This window comes from Pinus tabuliformis, chromosome 7 (assembly GCF_031772625.1).
Source record: "Pinus tabuliformis cultivar Carrire ecotype Pingquan chromosome 7, CPIR1, whole genome shotgun sequence".
Lineage (NCBI taxonomy): Eukaryota > Viridiplantae > Streptophyta > Pinopsida > Pinales > Pinaceae > Pinus > Pinus tabuliformis.
In genome coordinates this window covers 617,637,874-617,654,201 of record NC_142293.1, presented here as the reverse complement: position 1 = coordinate 617,654,201, position 16,328 = coordinate 617,637,874, and positions in this window count along the sequence as shown.

The window sequence follows — 16,328 nt, the reverse complement described above, 5'->3', positions numbered from 1 at the left end:
TGCTCTGTTGGCAGAGGATCAGGACCCTATCCTCTAGGTGGGGACGTTCAGCACCTGCCCCTGTAATCAGATTACTAATGCACACTGCACTCTCATTCACCGGTGAGAAACAAACTCAAGTGATTAATGAAACAGAGTACTAGCAGAACAGAAAATACCAGAGGTAATGCTATAGAATCCAAACAGAGTACCAGGAAGAAACTATTGCACACTTACACACTTGATAAGAAAGTAAATGGGTGAATCTTGTGAGGAAGGTGGGCCCAGTCCCTCTCACAAGATTCCCCAGGAACACGAAGACTGGATTAAGTACTCAAAACAGTTTTATATTCATCTGCCAAAAAGATTCAAATACAATAAAGTTCAGACTTGCTGATGTTCTCAAAATCTCCCTTTACAGACTGACTATAGACACTGACTGATCCCCTTTTTCATGTAGATGTCTCCTCTTTATAGAGGAGACATCTATTACAATAGAGTATTATAGCTCATTCAGTTAACCCATTCTATCAAAAATAAGAATTACAGAACGTTGTTACAACAGTATGATAATATGTTCTTTCTTGGGTTCTGGCTGTTACACAGCTAACTTCAACCGTCTTCTCGGGATCTTCACATTCCTTTGCCGCTTCCCCATGCTATTCCTGATTTAGGCAATGCTGACTGTGTTCTTCCTGCTTTAGACATCCGCTCGATTATGCCGCGTCAGGGTTCTTTAAATAGTTGCCATCTGTTATTCGCGGCTGTTGCAAAATAGCTTGCTTTAGGTGATTGCAGTTGCTGACTGTAGCAACTACGGAGTTGCTGCTTCTGGTGTTGCAGCAACTGCGTAGTTACTGTTTCTGGTGTTACAGCAACTGCGTAGTTGTTGTTTCTGGTGTTACAGCAACTATACATTATAATTCCTGCAAGCTTAAGACAATTACTTGATAGTTTGGTCAGCTTTTCCAAGGATAAATATAAAGATATTCACGAATATGCAATGAACAATTAAACATAGATATGCGGGAAGTTACTTCGTACCTTGGGGTAATTATGTCATTATAAAATCAAAAGCTTTCAACCTATGACTGCAAAAGGATAATAATACGGCAAAAAGGTAAGGTCAAAAATAGGTCAATTCTGAGCCCCAACATCCCCCCCAACTGAAGAGATTGCATGTCCCCATGCAATGGCTACTCTGAGTCTGAGTCGAAGAACTGGGACGAACAATGTAGATTACTAAGACAATAGCTGTAGGGAGTGGCATCAAACTTCTCCCTGAACCCACAAACAGTTTGTATATGCTTCCATGCTGCTACTTCTTCCCTGTTAGATAGTCCAAACTGGCCCTTATACTGATCACCAGACAACCATAAAAGTGGAAATTTAAATTTATAACCCATCCAATTTTCAGCACAATGCTGCATGCATTTAACATACTGAGGTACCCTTGAGAGTGCTACTTGCAGATTTGATGGGTTATACGGGTGATATTCCTGCCTCTCTGTGGGGCAGTTTTCCCAAAACAGTTTATTTGCTTTAACAGCCAAGGATGATTTAGTCTTTACATAACGCTGACAGTCTGTTAGGACCTCTGTTTGCAGTTTCATGACATGATCTTTCATATCAGGGTCGCTTACCGTTCTTAGGTGTTGTGCAATGAAAGTGGCAGCGTTCTGTGGTTCAGCTCGAATCCACAGAAGACAATTCTGTTCGTTATGGTGAGCTAAGACAAAGGCATTCTGCCAAGTAAGTTGATTAGCCAAAAAGGAGATGAAGGCTCTCAGCTGTATGTCGCCAACTACAGGTATCATATTCATGTTCCTTTCTTCAGACACGGCCTCATTATGGAGGTATAGTTCACATAGCAAGTTTTGATCGTTTTTGGATGCCTCTGCAAAGGTCTGCATAAACTGCTCTGCTGTGACCACTTGATGAGGCCTCCCCTCTTTGACAGCCTTCAGCTGTATAAATGCAAGTCTTTCCCTAAAAAATGTAGCATAATTAAAAGAGGCTTTCCTTGTGGCAAGCATTCTTTGACATAACTCAAACATCTGGGATAGTCTGGCTTTCAGTTCCTTGATTTCTTTATACTGGGCCCTACCCTGCTCCAGTGCTTCCCAGTTCTTATAAGCATGATCAAACCAGGTCCCCTTTTGTTGTTCAAATGCTCTGCCTTGAGACTGATGATATTCTCTCCACCACTTACCTTTTAATGCCTGAAAAATCTCTGTTTGTGTGCATGCATCACTAACAGTGGGGAGCTCTGTTTGTATACAGGCATCAACCAGGATCATCTGCTCTGTCGAAGTGGGCTGGGATGATCCAGCATCTTTCTCTTCATTTCTGACTAGAGTCTCTTCCTCCTGTTGCACTAATTCATTTTGCTCCAAGGTGATTTGGGTGGGCCAGGGTGAATCTGTCCCTTTTTCTTCGTCTTCTCCTTGCTCCTTGGCAGTTTGACTGAGGCTGGATGAATTCAATTCTTCTTTATTTCCTTCTGAAACTATTTCTTCTTCCTCCATAATAATTTGGGTAGGCCGTGATGAGTCTGTATCTTTTTCTTCTTCTTCTAGCTCCTTGGCAACTTGAATAGGGCTAGGTGAGTCCAGTTTTTCTTCATTTTCTCCTGAAACTATTTCTTCTTCCTCCATAATACTTTGGGTAGGCCGGGGTGAGTCTGTACCTTTTTCCTCATTTTCTTCTATGTCTTCTTCTCGTTCCATAACACTTTCAGTGGGCTGGGATGATTCTGTGTTTCCTTCTTCATTTCCTGGTTCTTGTGTAGCTTCTTCTTCCATAGCAAATTGGGTAGGCCGGGGTGAATCCTTGTTCTCCTCTTTCTTTTCTTCCTGCATAGTGTCAGCAAGCTCCTCTGTTTGTTCCTGTGCAGTCTCTGGAGAACTTACTGGTTCTTGTGTGTCAGTAAGCTCTTGATCTTGTGCATTTTCAGGCGAACTTACTGGTTCTTGTGTGTCAGTAAGCTCTTGGTCTTGTGCAGTTTCAGGTGAACTTACTGGTTCTTGTGTGTCAGTAAGCTCTTGGTCTTGTGCAGTTTCAGGTGAACTTACTGGTTCTTGTGTGTCAGTAAGTCCTTGATCTTGTGCAGTTTCAGGTGAACTTACTGGTTCTTGTGTGTCAGTAAGTCCTTGATCTTGTGCAGTTTCAGGTGAACTTACTGGTTCTTGTGTGTCAGTAAGTCCTTGATCTTGTGCAGTTTCAGGTGAACTTACTGGTTCTTGTGTGTCAGTAAGTCCTTGATCTTGGTCCTGCATCTTCTCTGGAGAGCCTGTTGGTTCTTGTGTGGCAACAGGTCTCTCTGTCTGCACTTCTTCTGAAGATCCTGTTGGTTCTTGTGTAGCAACAGGTCTGTCTGTCTGCACTTCTTCTGAAGATCCTGTTGGTTCTTGTGTAGCAACAGGTCTGTCTGTCTGCACTTCTTCTGAAGATCCTGTTGGTTCTTGTGTAACAACAAGTCTGTCTGTCTACACTTCTTCTAAAGAACCTGTTGGTTCTTGTGTGTCAACAGGTTTTTCTATCTCAGCAGAGGATTGTGGGATTTCTATTTGTGCATCAGCAGGCTCTTTTGTTTCATCTACAGCAGCGGAGGCTTCCTTCATTGGTTCTTGTACTACCTTATATCCTGCCTGAGTATATATTTCACCACAATTTGTACACATATATTCGTTATCTTTACTTTTCTCTGCTGCAGACGCTACTCGTGCTAAAACATGCAGGCTGAATTCTTTCTGATATGCTTCCCTGACCCTTATTATCTCTTCCTGATAGTCCTGAATCTGAGATTTCAGAAACTCAATTTCTTCCTGTAGGGCAGGTATGGTAGGCTGATCCTGTAGGACAGTAGATTCTAGTGGAGGTAGAGGTTGTGCTTCGTCAATTTGATCAGTATTCCCCACAGGTGGTTCTTGTGTGTCACCTGGGGTAGTGGCTGTTTCTTGTGTTGCAGCCACTTGGTCACTATCACTCTGGGTGTCGGCAGCTGGTTCTTGTGTATCAGCTGTCTTAAGATATGATGTCACGAAGCTATGAACACTCTACATCTCAGCCTCTATGGGTAAGGGAGAGGAGTTTCGAGGAGTGGCTGGAGTGCGGATTCTTAAAGCGATGGGCGATGAACTGGAGGAATTAGGAGATTCAACTACTACCGATTTTCGTTTTGGTAGAGAAGCAGGGAACTGAGGCATTTTTCTCTTCCTGCTAGCCTTTAAGGTAGGGACAGTAGTCGGAGTAGTAGGTGCTTTAGTTGAAACCCTAGTTCTTCTTCTTTTTGATGCGGTTTTCTTTTCCTGCTGCATTTTTCGTTTAAGCTGAGTAATTGGGATATTATCGTCGGAATTATCAGTAGAAATACTGAGTATGGGAGCGGGAGGATTGGTTCTTTTGGGAGATGTGGTTAATTCTGCTGCTGCTTGTTCATTCTCAGTAATGTGCAGGGGTGTTTGCTGGGGTTGTTCAGGAATATGCTCTGCTTGCTGAGGGTTTTCCAAAGGGATTTGTTCAGGCATGTCGTCCGTTTGCTGAGGAAGCTCTTCGTCTTGCTGAGGTGTGTCCTCAGCTTGACGAAGAGTTTCCTCTTCTTGATGAGGACCTTCATGCTCCGGCTGTGGAATTCCTTCCTCCGGATGGGGATTAATGGGGGGAGGGTTGTTTAGAGCGAGGGCTCTGTTAATCAGCAATTGGGCTAAGCGATGATGTTTTAAGGAAAGAACTGGATGCTTCGCTTTCATAGCATATCGTGACATATTTTTGAGACAACCCAACAAATAATATGGCATGTTCAATAATTGACCATTTCTTAAGTGATTTAACAGGACGAAGTCGTGCTGGTAAATTACCTGGTAGCGACCTTCGCACGTCAGATATTGCTTGACGAATTCAGCGACTTTTGGCCATGGTTGAGGTAACGACCGCAGTGCTACACCTCTGCCCTTGGTCTCTACTTCCTCGCCTGGTCGGAGAAAATCTTGCTGTGCATTCAGAATCAGGTGCTTTCTGCTGAACCACCGTGTGCCATTGGCTGGAAGTCCGGTGACTTCAGCTATGATTTCTTCCGTGACTGGAACTTGAATTCCTTGGACGACAGAGAATCCTTCTGTCAAATTGCATGCGAATTCCAGGACTTGCTGCTCGTCAAAGTCCGGAAGTCTCCTGAAATACTCTATCCATCCAGCTTGCAAGAAAATTTGGTAAATTTCCGGAAAGAGTTCCAGGACTGCTGTCGTGCCAGGTTCATGAGTAATGAGGGTTCCTCCCATGGCTGTTGTCTTGGTGAATCTTCAGAATTCAGAGCCGAGCTACCGATTTCAACTCAGAGTATACATCGCAAATGGTAACATGCCGTGGCTTTTACATACAACCGGGAGAATTAAGGGTGGCGGTAGATGGCGTGGTTTGTCATTATGAGAATTGCTTTGGTAATCCCCCCCCCTCCTACGTGTAAATGATATGATTGGGAAATGCAATCATTTGATGGTCCTATCAACTTTTCCGCGTTATCTATTATTTAATGCTCATTCATAAACGTGCGTACCTTCGTATTTTACCTTTTTGATCGCTGCGTCAAAAAGTCTTTTCTTGTCTTCTGCCAAATTATAATAATTACCGCGGATCTGAAAGCATGGGAATATGGGTGATTTGTAATGATAATGACGGAAAGTGATGGTAAGGTGCTGTAATCATCACAAGAGGTGGTCTATTTTATCAAGATTTGTTCTTTTGGGGCTGAAGTGGTAAGACATGGGTTTTTGTACGTGAGGGAATTTTGCTGGGAAGGATATTTCGTGATCGGGAAGCAATATCGTGGCACCGGGATTGGTGTTGCAGCAATAGGGAAATGGTGTTGCAGCAACAGGGATGGTGTTGCAGCAACAGGGAAATGGTGTTGGAGCAATAGGAATGGTGTTGCAGCAACGGGAAATGGTGTTGCAGCAACAGGGATGGTGTTGCAGCAACAGGAAATGGTGTTGCAGCAACAGGGATTCGGAGTCCACACAGTAATTCCTTTTGAGACTTTTCGTTCTCAGCTACTTCCCAAGCTAACACCTGCAAAATACTGAAATGTAATATCACAATCCTTGGCAGGATTTATTAGTTTCTAAAAAAGAAGAATATCTAACCTAAAAAATTACATAAATAATAGAAATTCAAGTGCTTTGAGGGACAGCAAGTTCCCCTGGAAAAGAATACTGTTTGATTGCCATGCAAGTGGCTTTAAAATCCTCTTTGGAAACCGACCGCTGATATAACCGAAGTCGGTAGCCATTCACTAACAGTGGTGTTCTGCTTCCGTCAATTGTTAAAAGTCTAACTGTTCCATTTGGGAAAACAGTGTCCACTTTGTACGGCCCTAACCATCTTGTTCTCAGCTTCCCTTGAAAATTCTCGAAACGCGAATCATAAAGTAAAGCCCAGTTACCTTTCTGGAACTGCTTTTGCTTGATGGTTCTGTCATGCCATCTGCTTCTTTGTTGCTGTATCATAGTTGTTTGATGGACGGCATCTAGTCTCTTCTCATCCAATTCCTGCAACTGCTACAACCTAGCTGTTTGTGCATCAGTTAAATCAAGGTTAACAGCTAAGGCAGTTCTTAAGGTTTTAATCTCAAACTCTATAGGAAAAATAGCATTCTTTCCAAAAACTAATTCATAGGGTGAGAAGCCTGTTGTATTTCTCCAAGTGGTTCTATAGGCCCAAAGAGCCTCGGGCAACCGCTGAAACCAGTCCCTTCTATTCTCCTTTATCGTTTTTGTTAAGATAGCTTCTATGACCTTGTTGGTACTTTCCACCTGCCCATTTGCTTGGGGGTGGTATGGTGTGGTCATCTTATGTTTGATATGATATTTTTGGAGCGTATCTTTGAAGCCATGAGAATTGAAAGGAGGTCCTCCATCAGTGACTAATTCTCTGGGTAGTCCAAATCTAACAAAGATTTCTTCAAATAAGAATGTTAGTACTGCTTCTTCATTAGCTTTAATAAGTGCTTTGGCCTCTACCCATTTAGTCGTGTAATCTGTGCATACTAAAATATAAACTCTTTGATTAGATGGAGGATTAATGGGACCTACGAAATCTAATGCCCATTTCTCAAAGGGTTCAAGAGTTACCTGGGGATTGAGTGGCATTTCATCCCTATGGTTGGGCTGGCCCATTCTTTGACATCTGTCACAAGCCTTCACATATTTTCTAGCATCTTTAAAAAGTGATGGCCAGTAATAACCCATTCTAAGTACCTTGTGAGCTGTTCTTTTATCCGCAAAATGTCCTCCACAAGGACCATCGTGACAGGCTTTCAGTATATCATAAATCTCGTCTTCCCCAACGCATCTCCGGATTTCTTGATCTATTCCTGTGTGGAACAGACACCCGCTTATCCAGCTGTACCTAGCACTTTGCTGGATGATCCTTCTTCTTTCCCTGTGTGATAGGTGTGACGGTAATTTTCCTGCAACTAGATAATTGGCAATGTCTGCATACCAAGGTGAGTGAGCAGATACTGCAAATAAATACTCGTCAGGAAAAGAATCATCTACTGGAGCATTTTCATCAGTTTTTAAACGAGAAAGGAAATCAGCAAGTACATTCTCTTTACCTGGCCTATCTACAATTGTGATGTCAAATTCCTGCAACAATAATAGCCATCTGGTGACTCGGGCATTTGTAACTGATTTATTCATTAAATACTTAATGGCCGAGTGATCAGTATGCACAAAGGTAGTGTAGCCAGTAATATAATGTCTAAATTTGTTAGTAGCATAAATAACCGCCAGAAATTCCTTCTCGGTAACTGTGTAATTTAGCTCAGCTGGTGTCATGTTCTTGCTTATAAAATAGATGGCATATGGGAGACTGTTTTCTTCCTAACCCAGGACAGCTCCAATTGCTGTGTCTGAGGCATCAGAGGAGATATGAAAGGGTAATGCCCAATCAGGTCCTCTCAAAATAGGAGCTGCGGACAACTGATGTTTAAGTTTGTTGAATGCATTTTCACAATCATCAGTCCATTTGAATTCAGCATTTTTCATTAACAACACAAATAGAGGAGAAGCTATTTTGGAAAAATCTTTAATGAATCTTCTATAATATCCGGCATGTCCTAGAAAGCTTCTTACATCCGTTTGTGTTTTTGGGATAGGGAGGTTCTGAATTACCTGTATTTTAGCTGGATCGACTTGAATCCCTAAAAATGAAACAAAGTGACCCAACACAATACCTTGATTCATCATCATATGGCACTTTTCAGTGCTTAAAGCAAGGTGTGCTTCTATACACCGCTTAAGTACTTTCTCGAGATTTTGCAGTGCATCCTCAAAGGTCACTCCGTAGGGAGTAAAGTCATCCATAAAAATTTCCAATGAATCATTTAACATATCAGAAAAGATCCCTATTACCGCTCTTTGAAATGTTGCTGGAGCGTTACACAGCCCAAATGGAAGTACTCTATAAGCAAAGGTTCCCCATGAGCTGGTAAATGTGGTTTTGTCCTGGTCCTGGGGTGCAATCTTGATCTGATTATATCCACTAAACCCATCCAAGAATGAAAAAAATTTCTTTCCTGCTAAATTATCCAATACCCGATCAATAAATGGTAAAGGGAAATGTTCTTTTTGGGTGGCTTTATTCAATGCTCTGTAATCCACACATACTCTCCATTTCCCATTTTTCTTTGGTACAATTACAAGTGGGGAAACCCACTCACTGTCAGATATGGGGTATATAAATCCTGCATTTAAGAGTTTCTGAAGTTCCTCCTTGACAATTTCTCTAAGGTTGGGGTTCATTCTTCACTGGGGTTGACAGACTGGCCGGGATCCCTCCTTAATATAAATACGATGAGTGCATAGTTCAGGGGAGATCCCTTTCATGTCTGTGTAGTCCCATGCAAATGCCTCTTTATTTTCTTGGAGTAACTTTATTAATTTCTGTTTTTCATTATCAGTCAAATCAGGATTTATATTTAATGTTTTACCAGGTTCAATTTCGATTGTTGTACTTTTGGAAGGGTTGCCTACTGCTGTCTGAAATAAGTTTTCATCTTTCATGTTCTGCTGGGATTCAGATTCTAAGATTGTAGTGAAGTGATTATATGTTTCAGGGCTGACCGAAGAGGGTTCAGAAATAAAGCTGTTGATTAATTCATCTTCGGTGGAGTCCTTAAAAGTCAAAGCTTGTCCAATAGTTAATATAGGTTGGGTCTCCTCATCCTCATAGTCTACCCATACAGAATTGTCACTATTAATCATGGGTGTGGCATGAGGATATAGGGTAAGCTGTTTAGTTTCCTGTCCATTGGAGATGGTCATTGATCCAGATCTACAGCTGATGAAAGCATCTGTTGTAGCCAACCATGGTCTCCCTAGAATCAACGGATGACCCCCCAACTTTGTTTTAGTCTGTAACACCACAAAGTCAACCGGGTAATTCCAGGATTCTACAGAGATTATAAGGTCTTCAATGACCCCTTCAGGTTTAATCGTAGAACGGTCAGCTAACTCTAAGATAGTTGGAGTTTCCCTGATAAAGTTCTTTAGCTGGAGCAATTGTGTTGTTTCGAGTGTCATAATATTTATTGCGGCTCCTAAATCTACTAGGACTTTAGAGATAAAGGTTTTTCCGACCTAGACTGTTACTGTAGGGTGACCAGGGTCACCATACTTCACAGGATAATCTTTTTCAGTCATTAAGGCAGTTAATTCCCCCATCACATGAACTGTGAGGGGATCTTTAGCCTTCCTTCCAGGTTTTTTTATACAAATGTCTCTAATAGTTCTAGCATAAATAGGAACATCCCTTAATGCTTGCAATAATGGGATTTTAACATACAAGTTCTGTAGCTCTCCTAGAAGGTTAAAGGTAGGTTGTTCAGGTGTTTTAGTGAGAGCCAGCCGTTCAGGGAATGGCGGATCTATTGTTTGATCATTATTGTTAGGTGCTGATTCTGCTGTTTCAGCATTATTGTTAGCCGGTTTCTCTTTTCTAGCTTCTTCTTTGTCAGAGTCAGTAATATCATCTATAATGGGTTCAACAATTCTCCCTGAGCGAAGGTGAATATCATTACATTGCAGGGGAGAGATAGGCTGATTTTGAATGTTAATAACTTGCAGGGCTTTATTATTATTTGGATTGGGGTTAGGTTGTACAGGCAGCTGTGGTCTCATTGCCTGGTTATTCGGAGGAGTATTAGATGGTAAGGAAAGAGATTGTTGTTGTTGAGGAAATGGTATCTGTTGGGCTGCCCAGTTTGGATTCCATTGATTAAAATACGGTTGCTGGGGAGCCCAAGGATTCCATATAGTAGGATCAGGAAAGGGAAGATTTGGTTGCTGCATAAGTGGAAAATTCATTGTATTAAAGGGTGGGTACTGCATTTGGTTCATGGGTGGGTAGTTTGGTTGAAAAGGAGAGTTATTATTCCATCGATTGAATGCTGTGTTAGAGCTCATACCTTGTCTTTGTGGCCATTGCCTCCTCTGTGTCATCAGGTACACTGCTTCAGCCTCTTCTTCGGTTGACTGCAGTGCTGCTTTGATTCCAGGCAGAGAGGGGCATTGCTGTGTTTCATGGTCCTTCTCACAGATTGTGCAGATAGGTATCTTATCCAGTGGGCATTCTCTGAGTGGATGTTTTTCTCTGCATTTGGAACAGAAAATTGCCAGAGCAGCTTCTGCTTCCGCTTGTTTCTTCTTAACCTGCAGAGCATCAATTTGTGAAGCAAAAGAACTTAGCATCTCAGTTTTAAATTCTTCTAATAAGTTACCTATCTCAGCTCTTGTTGCTCCTCCACTGGCTGACTTCTGAACTCTTGAATACACATTATCTCTGCTTTTTGTTCTGCCTGCTGCTCCCCTTGAACATCTCATGCAGAGATTAATAATTTCATCAAAGGGTTCTTTGGAAATGTCCCCTTTTCCAAGCATGTTCAACATGTCCAGGTAGTCATCTCTTACCCCTTTCAGCAATATGGTCTTCAAAATATCTTTACTCATATTAGGATGATCAGACCGCTGCAGATTATACTGTAATCTTTCCACGAAATCTTCCAAATTCTCGTCCTCTTTTTGAACCATTTTAAACAATTCTTCCTTCCTCTCTCTTGTCCAGCAGTAGTCTTGATATTTGGCCAGAAATCCCTCTTTCATCTGGTCCCAGGTGGTGATCGCCTGAGCTCCTAAGCTCATAAACCACCTCAACGCATTCCCTTTTAGTGTTGCTGGAAACAGTTTTAGCTTCTGATTAGGACTTATATAATCATAACTTCTACATAGTATGTCGAATTCAAAGAGGAATTCGTCCAGGTCTTCAGAGGATAACCCATGAAAGTTGGGTAATGCCGAGAGTGGAATGTTTTTCATGGGGGTTGTTCCTCTCGGGAGCTCCCCAATAGGGAATTCCAGGATAGAGAGCGAGTTCTCCCCTCTTCCTTCTGTTCTGTTATCCTCCATTGGTCTTCTTCCCGAATCACTTGCTTTATCTTCTGTGTCTTCTGTTTCTTCAGGTTCTTCTACCGGTTCCTCAGTGTATTCTGGTACTTCCAGCTTCCTTTCAGGTCCTATTACCTCCTCCGTCTGTCGATCTGTTTGTGAGGAGTATTGGATCTGAGGTCTCCGGGAACTCGTCCTCTGTGATGTTTCGGCCTTTGAGATGATTTCGTCGATATAAGTCTTTCTTCCTCCTTTGCCGCCTGCAAAATTAGGTTTCTTGCGTCCTCTCATGCACCTGTTATTTTCACAAAGAAACCATTAATGCTTTTAGAAATCTTTAGTTGCCTTCCCCGGCAACGGCGCCAAAATGTTGGCTAGTTGAATTGTTTATGAATTAAACATTCAAGTACCACATTAATTGTCAACCAGGGAAAGTCTTTTTATTCCAAAGGCTACTGCGTACTGTATGTACTTAAATTCTAAAAGCATTGAAAAGTTGTAGTATACGTAATTCTTACGCTAAGTCATTACAGTACTTGTTAAAATAAAAGCAATTAATTAAAACTACAAATCTGGAAAGCAAAGTGATGGATGCTCTGTTGGCAGAGGATCAGGACCCTATCCTCCAGGTGGGGACGTTCAGCACCTGCCCCTGTAATCAGATTACTAATGCACACTGCACTCTCATTCACTGGTGAGAAACAAACTCAAGTGATTAATGAAACAGAGTACTAGCAGAACAGAAAATACCAGAGGTAATGCTATAGAATCCAAACAGAGTACCAGGAAGAAACTATTGCACACTTACACACTTGATAAGAAAGTAAATGGGTGAATCTTGTGAGGAAGGTGGGCCCAGTCCCTCTCACAAGATTCCCCAAGAACACGAAGACTGGATTAAGTGCTCAAAATAGTTTTATATTCATCTGCCAAAAAGATTCAAATACAATAAAGTTCAGACTTGCTGATGTTCTCAAAATCTCCCTTTACAGACTGACTATAGACACTGACTGATCCCCTTTTTCATGTAGATGTCTCCTCTTTATAGAGGAGACATCTATTACAATAGAGTATTACAGCTCATTCAGTTAACCCATTCTATCAAAAATAAGAATTACAGAACGCTGTTACAACAGTATGATAATATGTTCTTTCTTGGGTTCTGGCTGTTACACAGCTGACTTCGACCATCTTCTCGGGATCTTCACATTCCTTTGCCGCTTCCCCATGCTATTCCTGATTTAGGCAATGCTGACTGTGTTCTTCCTGCTTTAGACATCCGCTTGATTATGCCGCGTCAGGGTTCTTTAAATAGTTGCCATCTGTTATTCGCGGCTGTTGCAAAATAGCTTGCTTTAGGTGATTGCAGTTGCTGACTGTAGCAACTACGGAGTTGCTGCTTCTGGTGTTGCAGCAACTGCGTAGTTGCTGTTTCTGGTGTTACAGCAACTGCGTAGTTGTTGTTTCTGGTGTTACAGCAACTATACATTATAATTCCTGCAAGCTTAAGACAATTACTTGACAGTTTGGTCAGCTTTTCCAAGGATAAATATAAATATATTCACGAATATGCAATGAACAATTAAACATAGATATGCGGGAAGTTACTTCGTACCTTGGGGTAATTATGTCATTATAAAATCAAAAGCTTTCAACCTATGACTGCAAAAGGATAATAATACGGCAAAAAGGTAAGGTCAAAAATAGGTCAATTCTGAGTCCCAACAACACACACACACAAAGGTAATAATTCTTTAAATGCCACCATGTTGAAGCTTTATGCATATGAATAGGGCGGGAGCTAGGACTTAGTACTCTTAACACCTGAGCACTACGGTGAATTGTTTTATAGAAATTAGAATCACCATGGCCAACCGTGAGGACAAGGATTTATCTACATACCATTTACTTACACATGTTGAGAGCTGGAGATCAAGGCCCATAGGAGAAAAGAGGATTGGACTTCAAAAACCAAGTAAGAGAGCATGATGACCTTAGGTAGAATGGGAGAAATTTGGGTCGTCGAAAAGTGAGCAACATGTTCGTTGGATTACCCCAGCACTTTGTCCTCAAAGCCTCAACAAGAGCACCAAAGGGAAACTCTAGGAATCGAATCCTTAGGAAGATCTGGCAATGTGATTGATTGAATTCCTAATGCACAACAATGAAGGTAGCCCCAATCAAGTAATACAAGAAACCCCATGGTGGGATCCAAATTTATGTGGTGCAAGACATGTACGATGTGTTAGAGAGTGCAACTAGGGGATGATTCCCCTTCCCAATAGCCTTCTATGAACAATCTATATATATATATATATATATATATATATATATATATATATATATATATATATATATATATAAAGAATAATTAACTAATAATTAGTGTTGAAGAGTCATGTCTCTAAGGACATGACCATTCATTGAAAATAGCTCATGCTCATGGAAATATCAGATCTACCATAACTTACTACCCACCATAATTTGATCAATTATTTTAATAAAAGATGAGCTAATGAAAAATATTTAAATAAATATACTTACTAGGAGTTACTTCCTACCATTATTTATGAGTTCTTAAACACTTTAATAAAAATGGATAAAAATGTAAATGTGAAAAATTACTAGAATTTAATCTACAGAGGTATGTTATCCAATTTACAAAGAGAAATGTATCTTGGGTATATTAAGTAACCTAATATTGCTTGAGTGTGAAGAGATAAAAATATCTATTAATTAATAATTATTTTCTTAGGCCTGTTGGCATATTTGGTCATTGTGTTAATAACTAGTTCATGTTAATAATAAGACCGTGAATTCCTATCTATAAATGCTCTTGAATGATTTCCTTTAGAAAAGGTTCATTCTTGTATCCACCTTGAGTTTACATATTGCTATAAATGACCCTTTTATGAAGATGTAAACATCCTCTATAAATTAGTTGAATGACTATATAAAAATAACGTGACCCATAGGCCTTGATTATAACTTGTTAACTTAGGAAGGATAGAGATGTTTATATATATATACATACATATATATATATATATATATATATATATATATATATATATATGTATATATATATATATATATATATATATATATGTATATATATATATATATATATATATATATATGTATATGTATATATATATATATATATATATATGTATATATATATGTATATATATAGGTGCTAAGGGAGTAATTTCGCAAATGAATTGAGTTCAAGATTTGTGCATGTTAGGGCTCTGTAGTTTTCCCTAGGTTGAGGAGAGAAAATCAAAGGTAACCACAAAATCGCTTGTAAGCTAGAATCTAGCCCTTCTGGATTTAGAGAGGGCTCTTTGATCTAGGTGGATAATGGTGGCCACTCGCCTATTCCACCTAGTGACTCTAGTCAGTTTCATCTATTTCCTTGTTCATTTCAGCATTTACTATTTTTTAGTAGTTTCGGGTCCTGAAATTCCAGAGGCATTTTAACCCCCTAAATGACGTTTTTTTGGGGTCCACGGTAGGCCAATAGCCATAGGTACAGGCTTGCAGTAAAACTTGTATTACTCAATGAGACCTTTCCAACAAGGTATTGCATGCGCCAAATGGAGATAATATTACCAAGTTATGACCCTAGGAAGTTGGTTTCCCAACTAACCCCAATGAGGCCCACAAACGCTTGGTGTTCATCTCTTGGGGTTAGGATTTTGGTTGTTTAGGGTTTTCACATGTTTTCCAATAATAAATAGGCCCTTGAGCCTAATTGTGACACAGGTCAGAGACATGTATCTGCCACATCTCTTCTTAGTGATAGTGTACCATCGCCTGAGCTATCTTACTTCTGTTCTGTTTGTAAGCATAATTCATTATTTTTCTATTAATGAAATGAAGTGTTTTTGTGATGCATCTCTATGTTTATGATTATATCTATAAGTTGTTGCATTATTGTTTAAGTTCAGATCAGTGGTATCAAAGCGGTCTACTCTTTCTGTGTTTTTCTTTGCATGTCCCTAAGGAGGTTAGGGTATAAGGATTTAGGTCTTGATCTAGTTGAACCATTGCAAGATGAGCCTCGCAAAACCTGACGACCTCCCATGGCAGAAGAAAAGAAAGATGAGGGGGTAGGAGATCCTTTCAAAATGTTGCTCTAGGAATATCTCGAGATATAGAGGGACGCAATGATGGATAAATTTACCTAGATCCTTTAAAGACTACCCACAAGTGATGCATCTTCATCCAACATCCACTCTGGAGGCGCCACTCCCTTTAAGGTATAGTTAACTTTGATATTCCGATATTCGAAGGCCTGATAGAAGCAGACGTCATAGATAAGTGGTTAAATATTTTGGAAGGATATTTTTTAGTTCATGACTTTTCCAATCAAAGAAATATTACTTTTACACTTCTCAAAGCCTCTCCACACTTCAAGGATTGGTAGGAAACCTACTCTGAACAAAAGGAAAAGAGTGAACCCTCACTTTTTTCAGCTACACCCACTTGGAATTCTTTGCGAGATGCCATCAAGGAACAATATTACCCTGTTGGGATCTATGAAGACAAATACATAAAGTGGACCACGCTACGACAGGTAAGGGACCAATATGTGCCAGTGTTGACAAATATTTTCCATACCCTTCACTCGAAGCTGGGTATCAAGGGTACTGAGCGACATTTGGTTCTCAACTACCGCAACTGCCTATACAAGTACATCTTGGATGAGATGGAGTTCCTGGAAATTTCCTTGCTCGGAACAACGTATTGATATGTTGTCAAGATTGAGCAAAAGTTTAAACAAAAGAAGTAGTACTTTGGATCTGCAAATCCAAAGCAAGGAAAATCTACCCCCAAACCACAGAACAAAGGACCAAGCGAAGGCGAGGCTACCCAGGATAGCCCACCGAAGCTGCGAGC